The sequence below is a fragment of the Pieris napi genome, chromosome 3 (genome assembly GCF_905475465.1).
Source record: "Pieris napi chromosome 3, ilPieNapi1.2, whole genome shotgun sequence".
In the NCBI taxonomy this organism is placed as follows: domain Eukaryota; kingdom Metazoa; phylum Arthropoda; class Insecta; order Lepidoptera; family Pieridae; genus Pieris; species Pieris napi.
The window spans coordinates 9,397,133-9,406,589 of record NC_062236.1 but is presented as its reverse complement, the minus strand read 5'-3'; positions in this window follow the sequence as shown (position 1 = coordinate 9,406,589).

The following is a 9,457-nucleotide window of genomic DNA, read 5'->3' as shown; positions in this document are numbered from 1 at the left end:
GTCAGCAAGACCTGCTTTTTTTACATGCTATTCTTAATGGGCGGATCGATAGCCCCTATTTGCTGTCGTTAATTTCTTTTAAAATTCCTTCTCCATATGCGACAAGACAAACAAAATTGTTCCATGTGCCTCGTACGAACTCGAATTACCTGCATAATTCACCAATGTTTCGGGTTTTATCTAACTATGGCACTAATTATGAGGATATTGATATTTTCCACCTCACCAAAGAACATGTGAGAAAATATTTGAAGGGGCGGGAAGACTCGAATTTTGTTTAGGTTGTATTTAGTATTATTTATTGTTTTAAATATTAAATTTCAGTTTTCTGTATATATTTTTGTCTATTGATGCGCTTTTTTGTTTCATTTTTCGTATATAATATTGTTTATCTATGTAATCTGTTTTGGCTTTTTGTACTGTCTAAGTGTTTGTTTTGTAATATTATGTATGTTAGCTGTAAGATTACTTATAATTAAATAAATAAATAAGTTTTTTTAAATAATAATGGCGCTTTCGTATTCTATTCCCTAGCTACTGGTTTCATCCTTAAGGCATTAAAATCGCTTAAGCAGTTAAACGTAAAGGTTACCCAAAGAATTTAACTCGCTCCACGCGTGCTATATGTATTTAGAGCAACTTCACAGTATCGTTTACTATATAACAGTAATACACGATACGGGAAAATAATTTGATATGTTATAACATCATTCAAGATAAAAGTAAATGCAATTTTTAATAAAAATCGTGCAAGTTTAAATTGTAATAAGATATTAAATTTCTCGCATAATCCGTTATGATAAAATACATAGATTGCGGAAGAAGCATGATATATCTCCATCATGTCATAATATTTTTTAACCCATAAACATAGTTTTTACTAAAGTTTGTTTCGTAATGTATATAATCCTCTTTTTCACATTATTGAAGAGCTTAAGCCTAACTTTGAATTCGGCCGAAAATATAAAATCTTATTAGCTCATTAGTGAGCCATATATGTAACGTTTTTGGCATTTGAGCCACCAAGCCTTACTTTTGATTTTTCCGATAAAAAACAGAGATTCTTACAATAATGATTATCTGCTTATTATTACAGCAGGTATGCCTATAATGTACCCGATAACACTGTGTCATCTGTTTGAAATCCTGGCGAATTAATAATTGTTTCGGAAATGGTAGGCCTGGAGTAAAACACACAAATATGTGTCCGCCCATTTTGTCATTTATTACAGATATTACGTAAATTACTAATGGAAACTATGTGTTTTAGCGGTCCAGCGGACCCAAGAAGAGATCTTCGTCAATCTTACGTTCTGACAGCCTAGTTATACGATATAGTATGTTATATAAAAAATTTCTCCAATTTCTAATATGTATTTTTTTACTATTAAATACATTAATAAATTGTTAATTGATTAGAGCTTTTGTACTAACTCATTTGTTAATATAAAATATATATATCAAGTCTATAAGTTGTCGTTGTTGTAATTTTGTATTTATGGAAATTTTGATTGAGGCATATACCTCAGTGGATTGGTGGTTCACATACGGCTTACAATCAGGACTTCCAAGATTTTATCCTCAGCGGACTCATAGTTGTATAAGAGTTAAAAGCCTAAAATAAAAAAAAACAATGGCGTTACAACCTTTTTAGGTCAGGGCCTCAGATGTCTATATCTGTTTCATGATCATTTGGTTATCTTATAGGCAAGTTCGTGATCAGCTTTCTGTGCCTGACGCACGCCCTCCACTTTTTTGGGTCTACGGCTAGTCGGTTTCCTCACGATGTTTTCCTTCACCGTTCGAGCGAATGTAAAATGCGCATACGACCTCAGGGATGAGTCACGCGCTGAAGACGACGCTGATATTAAATACTGTGATGATTGTTGCCACGAAAAGACGCAGAAAATTCTGCCCCAAACCCCACTGAACGTGACGACGCAAAAAATCCTTTAAAGTCGACTTCCGAATTTTCAAACGTGTAAATAACGTATAGTATAAAGAAAATGGTTGAACAAAATATAGTCCTTTATTTAATTGATATTAGATATAATTAGCCATTTCTCACCCATCATTATATGTACCACTTTCGATGATTCATTTATTGCAAAGGAAAAAATATATTTTGACAGTTGTTTAAATATAATCTGAGTTTGAGTAATATTTTAAGATGCAATGAAATAACTTTAGTATATTAGTACTTTATTAACTATTTATGCAGAAAGGCATAAATAAAACTCGTGTGTACGATAAAAATAAAGAGTCAAAACTACTACTTTATATATATTTAAAGATAATAATTGAATCCCATCTTCATATACAAAAATAAATCTTCCCCTCCCCTTACAACGGCAATAATAGCAAATTAGTCGTTAAAAGTACAGACACTCGGAAATGACCTGAGGCTGTTATACTAATTTAGTCGCTACTGGCTACAACGTTGCATTTTAATTCTTTGCTTTACATTGCAGTCCACAAATATATCAAAATAGGCTTTCATTGTTAAAATATGTTGAAAGTTTAGATTGATATCGCTTTATAGGTATAGAATTTGGAACATTTAATATTTTTATTTCGACGAAACCTTTTGTTTTATGTGACCATATCAAATATATAATTAAGACTTTAAACCATTTTAAGCATTCACTATAGCTTATATTTCTTTATTCACTATATCTAACAAAGAAGCTGCCTGTATAACCTATTAAAACTATTATCAATAATTTTTGGCCGAATAAGAACACATAAAACAAAATTAAGATAATGCAATGATGACTACATACAATAAAACATAAATTATAATTTTCTATATATACAACACGCAATGTATACACGCAAATCGATAGTACTGTGGTGTCGAAATAAACTAAGTAGTGGTTGCTCGAGGCGTAAAGGGTGGAATCAAGATGCTTCCGAGATCCGTTTTGTAGCGCGGAACTGACAAGCCGAATCGGTCTAATTAATGCAATTAACTTTTGATTTTAACCAAATAACGCTTGCTTTATAACCTGAGTTTGCTTGCTTGTTATCTACACTTATTTAAGAATCCGGTTACATTTCAAAATATCAATGAATGGACGTAAAATTGTGCACAGAGACAGCAATTGTATATGCACTTGCTCTTACTGTGTTGCTTGTGTGTTAATACCTATAAATATCCTATCCGTAAAGCAAAAGTTAAATCAAGAAAAGACAGTTTATTAAAAGAGCCTTCACAAGATATGAATGTTATTTCTTTTGTGAAATGTTATTAGTACATCTTTATTGTTGTAATAATATAGTAAAACATAATAACTGAGATTTCCATAAATAACTAAAATAGTACCATGGTCCTTACTAGATAAATAAACTAGATGTACCCAACGGAGCACAAAAATATTATTTTAACAATACAAAATCAAAACGAAAGTAAGAAATACAGACAACAAGAATAAAGCTGATAAATGCCTCCGTGACGTAATCTAAACCTAGTAAAAAAGTATATCCATACATAATGTCCCTCGGATCCGTCAGGAAATATCTATCTATACGTAAAGAATGTGTGTTTATATGTATGTAACCGCTTTGCAATAAAAATGCGCTTTCAAATTTATATTGTTATAATAATATAAATTACAATATAACAACGTCAAATTGTATTTGCGAATAACAAACGTACAAAATATATTTTATTACATTTATAATAAAATCACTTTGTATAGCATAATATTATAAAATTAACTGCAATAACTTTATTTTTAAATTGCACAGCGACACCTTTTATTGAATAGCAAAATTAAAAGTTAAATATAGTTTTCCACTTTTAAAACAGCGCCACCTGTTTATTGGTACGTTAAACTTGTTTAGAAAAACACTACATCTATCGCTCAAGAGCAAATGTAAAAAGTTAATTTCAATCGTTTGTTTCGTACAGAAATTCGGATAATTGTCTTAAGCTAGAATAATCAATTTTCTTTAGTTACTTATTTAGGTATTTTTATATTACACAACACACCGGGTTTAATATTGATGATTATAAAGCGGTTATCTGCACATCACCGAAACTGGGAGATGCAAAATAAAACTAAGAAATTGTTCAAAATACTTTATTCTCAACAACTTTACGTATAAAACATTCTCACTGAGTCTATATTACTTACATTGTATGATTTTAAATGTAACCTAATTTAAACATAAAATTGGACTTTCAAATGTACAAGTACTAAATCTAAATACATATCTATTTACACTTTAATTCGTTCTTAATCAATTCCTAAACTTATCCCAGTCATTTAAGACGTAACAATGATTAAATAGATAAAAATATTAGCAAATTGACATTTCAATATTGTTTAATTCTTTTTCATGAATTAATCTGTGAGAAAATGTGCATGCCAAAAACAAAAACATTCAGCAGTATAAGTCAAACACATAGGTAATTTATAGCCAATCCAAAAAAAGCGATTCCTCTTAACCGAGAGTTGCTACTGTTATTGAGTTTGGCTTTGGTAACCTTCAAGTACATTTAAGCTGTCTTAGTTAAAAATATAATACATATCTTTACAGTTAAGTAATAAAGCTAATAGCAGACTTGTAAATAAGACTAAAATAAAAAATATAATTAATAATATAATTCATAGTCTGTGTGGAAATGGGACCGGCGTGGTAGTTGCTACTACAATTCTTATTCACAAATATACCTTTAGTTTTTATATATTTCCTCCAGATGATTACTAACGTACTATAATGACGTAACGGCGTTTTAACCTAACAAATAAGGTAATTTAGCACTGCAGCGACTTCAAAACCCCACGACAGTTCTCTTTCCGTTCAGACTATATCATAAAACTAAAATGTTGCCAGTTTGAGATATTCAAATTATTTTTACGCAATAATATCTTTATACAAATAGAGTATTTAGGGTTTCCAAAACCCGTTTATTATGTATTGAGTAAATATGTTTTTACTATACTACAAAAGCTCGATAGTGGCTACGCCAATATTTGCGTACAGGGGGCTTAGTCAAGAAGCCTAACAGTAGTGTATGTAGAAAGTCTAAAACTTAATTTGTGTGAAAACATACACTACTGTTATGGCATCTTGTCTAAGCCCCCAAGTGGCGTTACTAATAAAATATATAGTGGTAACGATTAGTGTCAAGTCTGAATGTATTGCCATTACTAATAAATTACTATAAAATGATTGTTCAACAAAACTTGTGCGCTTCTTTTTTAATTATTTTTTTTATTTTTTAACAAATAAATTATTTTAAAAGCATACAATGGTATAAAAATATTCGCAAACGTATTATCTATTTTAACAAACTTCGGATTTCGTATTACAAACGTATTCACACATTTATCCTGAGAACTGTCAATGTCAGACTGCATAGAAAAAATGATTTGACAGATTTTGAGACTAGATTCTTATGTCGTAGAAAGCAAAGAATTATTGGGCGTGTTTGGCCGAAGTAAGTACTTACTAAACTTAGTAAGCCAGTAAGCATAAAAAAATTAAAGTCTTACAAGCTGACTGTAGCGCTTTTCGGCCAGGACAGACTTACTGGCTTATTAACATAACACAAAACACCGGTTTATGTCATATCCCGTACATAACCTCATAGACTGAATATAATTGACAGTACTAAATTTAGGAATATAATTTAATACCTGTGAATAGTTTCAAATGGATAATTTTATGAGAAATATTTTATTGGAAGAAATATTAAATGACCCAGTGGATAATATCGATAATGACAGGTCTGTTCCTGTCCGTTTTGTTTACATCAACAATAAGCAAAATGGCGTCGTATATTAAGCCATACTTACTGCGTTAGCACTTATTTTGTGTCCCGGCCGAAAATTTTGTAAGCATAGTAAGTGACTTACTAAATTTAGTTTGGTCCGTTTCCGGCTGTCATACTGTAAGCATCGTAATTGTGTAGCTCCGTAATATTGAGTGCTAAAAATAATTTCGTACACTGTTCTTGAGACTGCGACGTCACAAAACACAAATCGAAGTGTCGTCCGTGTAGTGGAACTACCGATTTCACACAATATCACGTAAGTTCTTGAATTTCAACAAAAGTATCTCCAAAAAGTGATAATTAGAGGTTAGAAATTCACCAATCATATTGAGCATAGACAAAAGATCAATGACATTGACACTTGTCACAGCAACAGCTAACTAGTGTTGCCAGAGCAAGTAAATAAAAACTACCACTAATTACGTTCCATAACACGCAGATTTAGTTTACAAGAATGGAAGATCAGTTTCAACTATTGTTTGATAAAATGAAGAATGAAATCTTGAACCAAACAATAGAATTGAAAGATTCGATAACAAATAATATAATGGAGAGATTAGACGAAAAACTTCAACCTATTATAACAGAAAATAGAAACTTAAAAATAAAAGTAGAAAATCTCGAAAAGGAAGTAGAAAGTTTAAAAAGAGGAAAGAAGCAAAACAATTTGATAATGTTTGGAGTAAATGAAGGCGAAAGGTCTACACAAGAATTAATACAAAATACAATACATATTTTCAAAACTGACCTTGACATACAATTACAAGAACATGAGATAAACAAAATATATCGTCTAGGAAAGGGAAAGTCTTCTGGAAAACCAAGACCAATTCTGATTTCCTTTACGAGCGAATGGAAGAAGAATGAAGTTATGGGAAAGAAGAAAAACTTCAAAAATGTATATGTTACAGAAGACTACACAAAGGAAGTAATAGAGAAAAGGAAAACGTTGCAGGCGCAGCTAAAAGAGGAGAGAGAAAAGGGAAATATCGCGTACCTGAAATTTGACAAACTAGTAGTAAAAGAAAAAAATACTAACATAAATAAGGAAAAGCGCAAAAGAGAAACGTCATCATCCCCACAAAACAATGCTCAATCAAGGAAACAACAAACTCTAATGCCGCCGATTAACAATAGACCAAATGCTTTCGACGTAATGAGGATTAGAGCTAATTCTCTTTCGTCTTTTCCCGCTAAGACAACAACTAACAAAGAATAACAATTAACTGTCGGTAAACGGAAAAATAAACAGCTCAACATGAACCAACATAAAATAACAAAACAAAATACTTCCCCAAGCCGACTGGTCATCGTGGGGAAAAATGACCACGACCCTCTAAAGGAAAAAAATAACACTAACATGAAAAATAACACTAACATGAAAAACAAAGTAAATGACATCCACATAGCAACTATTAACTGTCGATCTCTTAGAACACCTGAAAAACTCCAAGAACTAGAGCTGGCAATAGAAGAGTTAAAGTGGGATATTATAGGTATTAGCGAAATGCGCAGACTTGGAGAAGGTATAGAAAACCATGGCAAATACGTACTACATTATAAAGGGGAGACGCCCGGGCTGTATGGAGTTGGATTCATGGTGAAAGCAAATCTAGTCAACAACATAGAAGAACTTAGTGGATTCTCGGAACGTATTGCAATCCTTAATATAAAACTGCCCGTGAACGGAGATAAAGAAGAGAGATGGTCTATTATACAGGCATATTCACCAACTGAATCTGATAAAAAAGAGGACGTAAAAACAATTGAGGAATTCTATGAAAATCTCCAAAACGCTATTGATAACGCACACAAAAACGTCATCGTGATGGGAGACTTTAATGGACAAATTGGGATTCAAAATAGTGGGGAAGAAAATACCATAGGAAACTATGGGTATGGAAATAGAAGCAAAAACGGAACAAGACTAGTAAACTTTGCACTGGAAAACAGATTAAGTATTCTAAACAGTTTTTATAAAAGGAAACCATCAAAAAAATGGACATGGATCTCACCCAATGGACAATATAGGAATGAAATCGATTTTATTATGTCTAATAATAGAAAAGCCTTCAAGAACATTTCGATCATAAACAATTTAAACTTCCACACAGACCATAGGATGGTTCGAGTTGCGATGTCAGGAATGTTCAAGAAAACAAGACGATTTCAAAATAAACAATTAGCGGTACAATACTCAGGTGACCCTAAACTATTACTTAATAATCTTCAAACATCTCTAGATGCCGCGGAATTAGAGAAGAAAGAATATCCATCGATACAAGAAAAATACAACCTATTACTAAATCAACTAAAAACAGTAACCAGAAAAACAAACAAAAGTATCAAGAAAGAAGTCTCACTTACAATCAAACAATTATTACAAGAACGAAAAGAACTTTTACGACAAAAGGAAATTAAAGGAAACCGCCAAAGAGTAACAGAAGTAAGCAAAAAGATCAGTGAACAACTTAGGAAAGAAAGAAAAACTAAAAGATCTAATACAATGAAAAGTTACATAGAAAAGACAGGAGGAATAAAAAAGGCATTGAAGGAGTTAAACTACAAAAAGGACTGGATACCAAGTATGAGAAAGAAAGATGGCAATAATACAGGTAAAAGACTCGAAATATTAAAAATCGCTACAGAATTCTACCGAAACTTATACCGAAGTCAAAAAGAGAAAGACACTATAAAAGAAAACGACGAAATAACTAATGAAGAATATATACCGGAAATAATGAAGGAAGAAACCATAAAAGCAATAAATACACAAAAACTCGATAAAGCCCCTGGATCTGATCTTGTTACAAACGAACTTCTAAAAGCAACGTTACCAGTAATCGCTCCAAGACTTACAGATATATTTAATGAAATTATCAAAACGGAAAACATTCCAGAGGATTGGACAAAATCTACAATTATACTACTACATAAAAAAGGTGACAAAGGAGATATAGCAAATTACAGACCAATCAGTTTAATGTCCAATATTTACAAAGTGTTTTCAAAAATAATATTATCTAGAATCACAAACACACTTGAAGAAAATCAACCCAAAGAACAAGCTGGATTCCGTAGACATTTTTCAACAATAGACCACATACACGCCCTTAGACAAATACTCCAGAAATTTAAAGAATATAACAAAATTTACTACATAGGGTTCGTGGATTTCAACAAAGCATTCGACACACTTGAACATAGATTTATCTGGGACGCATTAAAAGATCAAGGCGTACATGCAAAATACATACGGATACTGAAAAACGTATACACAAAAAGCACCGCACAAGTAAAACTAGAATCTATAGGCGAAGAATTTCCGGTTGAGAGAGGTGTACGCCAGGGAGACCCAATTTCACCAAAAATATTTGCAGCAGTTCTGGAAATGATATTCAGAAATCTGGATTGGACGAATAAAGGACTAAATATAAATGGCGAAAATCTGAGTCACCTACGCTTTGCAGACGACCTAATCTTATTTTCGGAAAACCCGAAAACCCTAAAGGAAATGTTGCAACAGTTAGCGGAAGAAAGTAAGAAGGCAGGCCTGTCAATGAACTTAACGAAAACAAAAGTAATGTCTAACTCCTCACAAACAGAGTCCATAACAGTAAATGATGAAGAAATAGAGTATGTAAAGGAGTATGTGTATTTGGGACAGTTAAT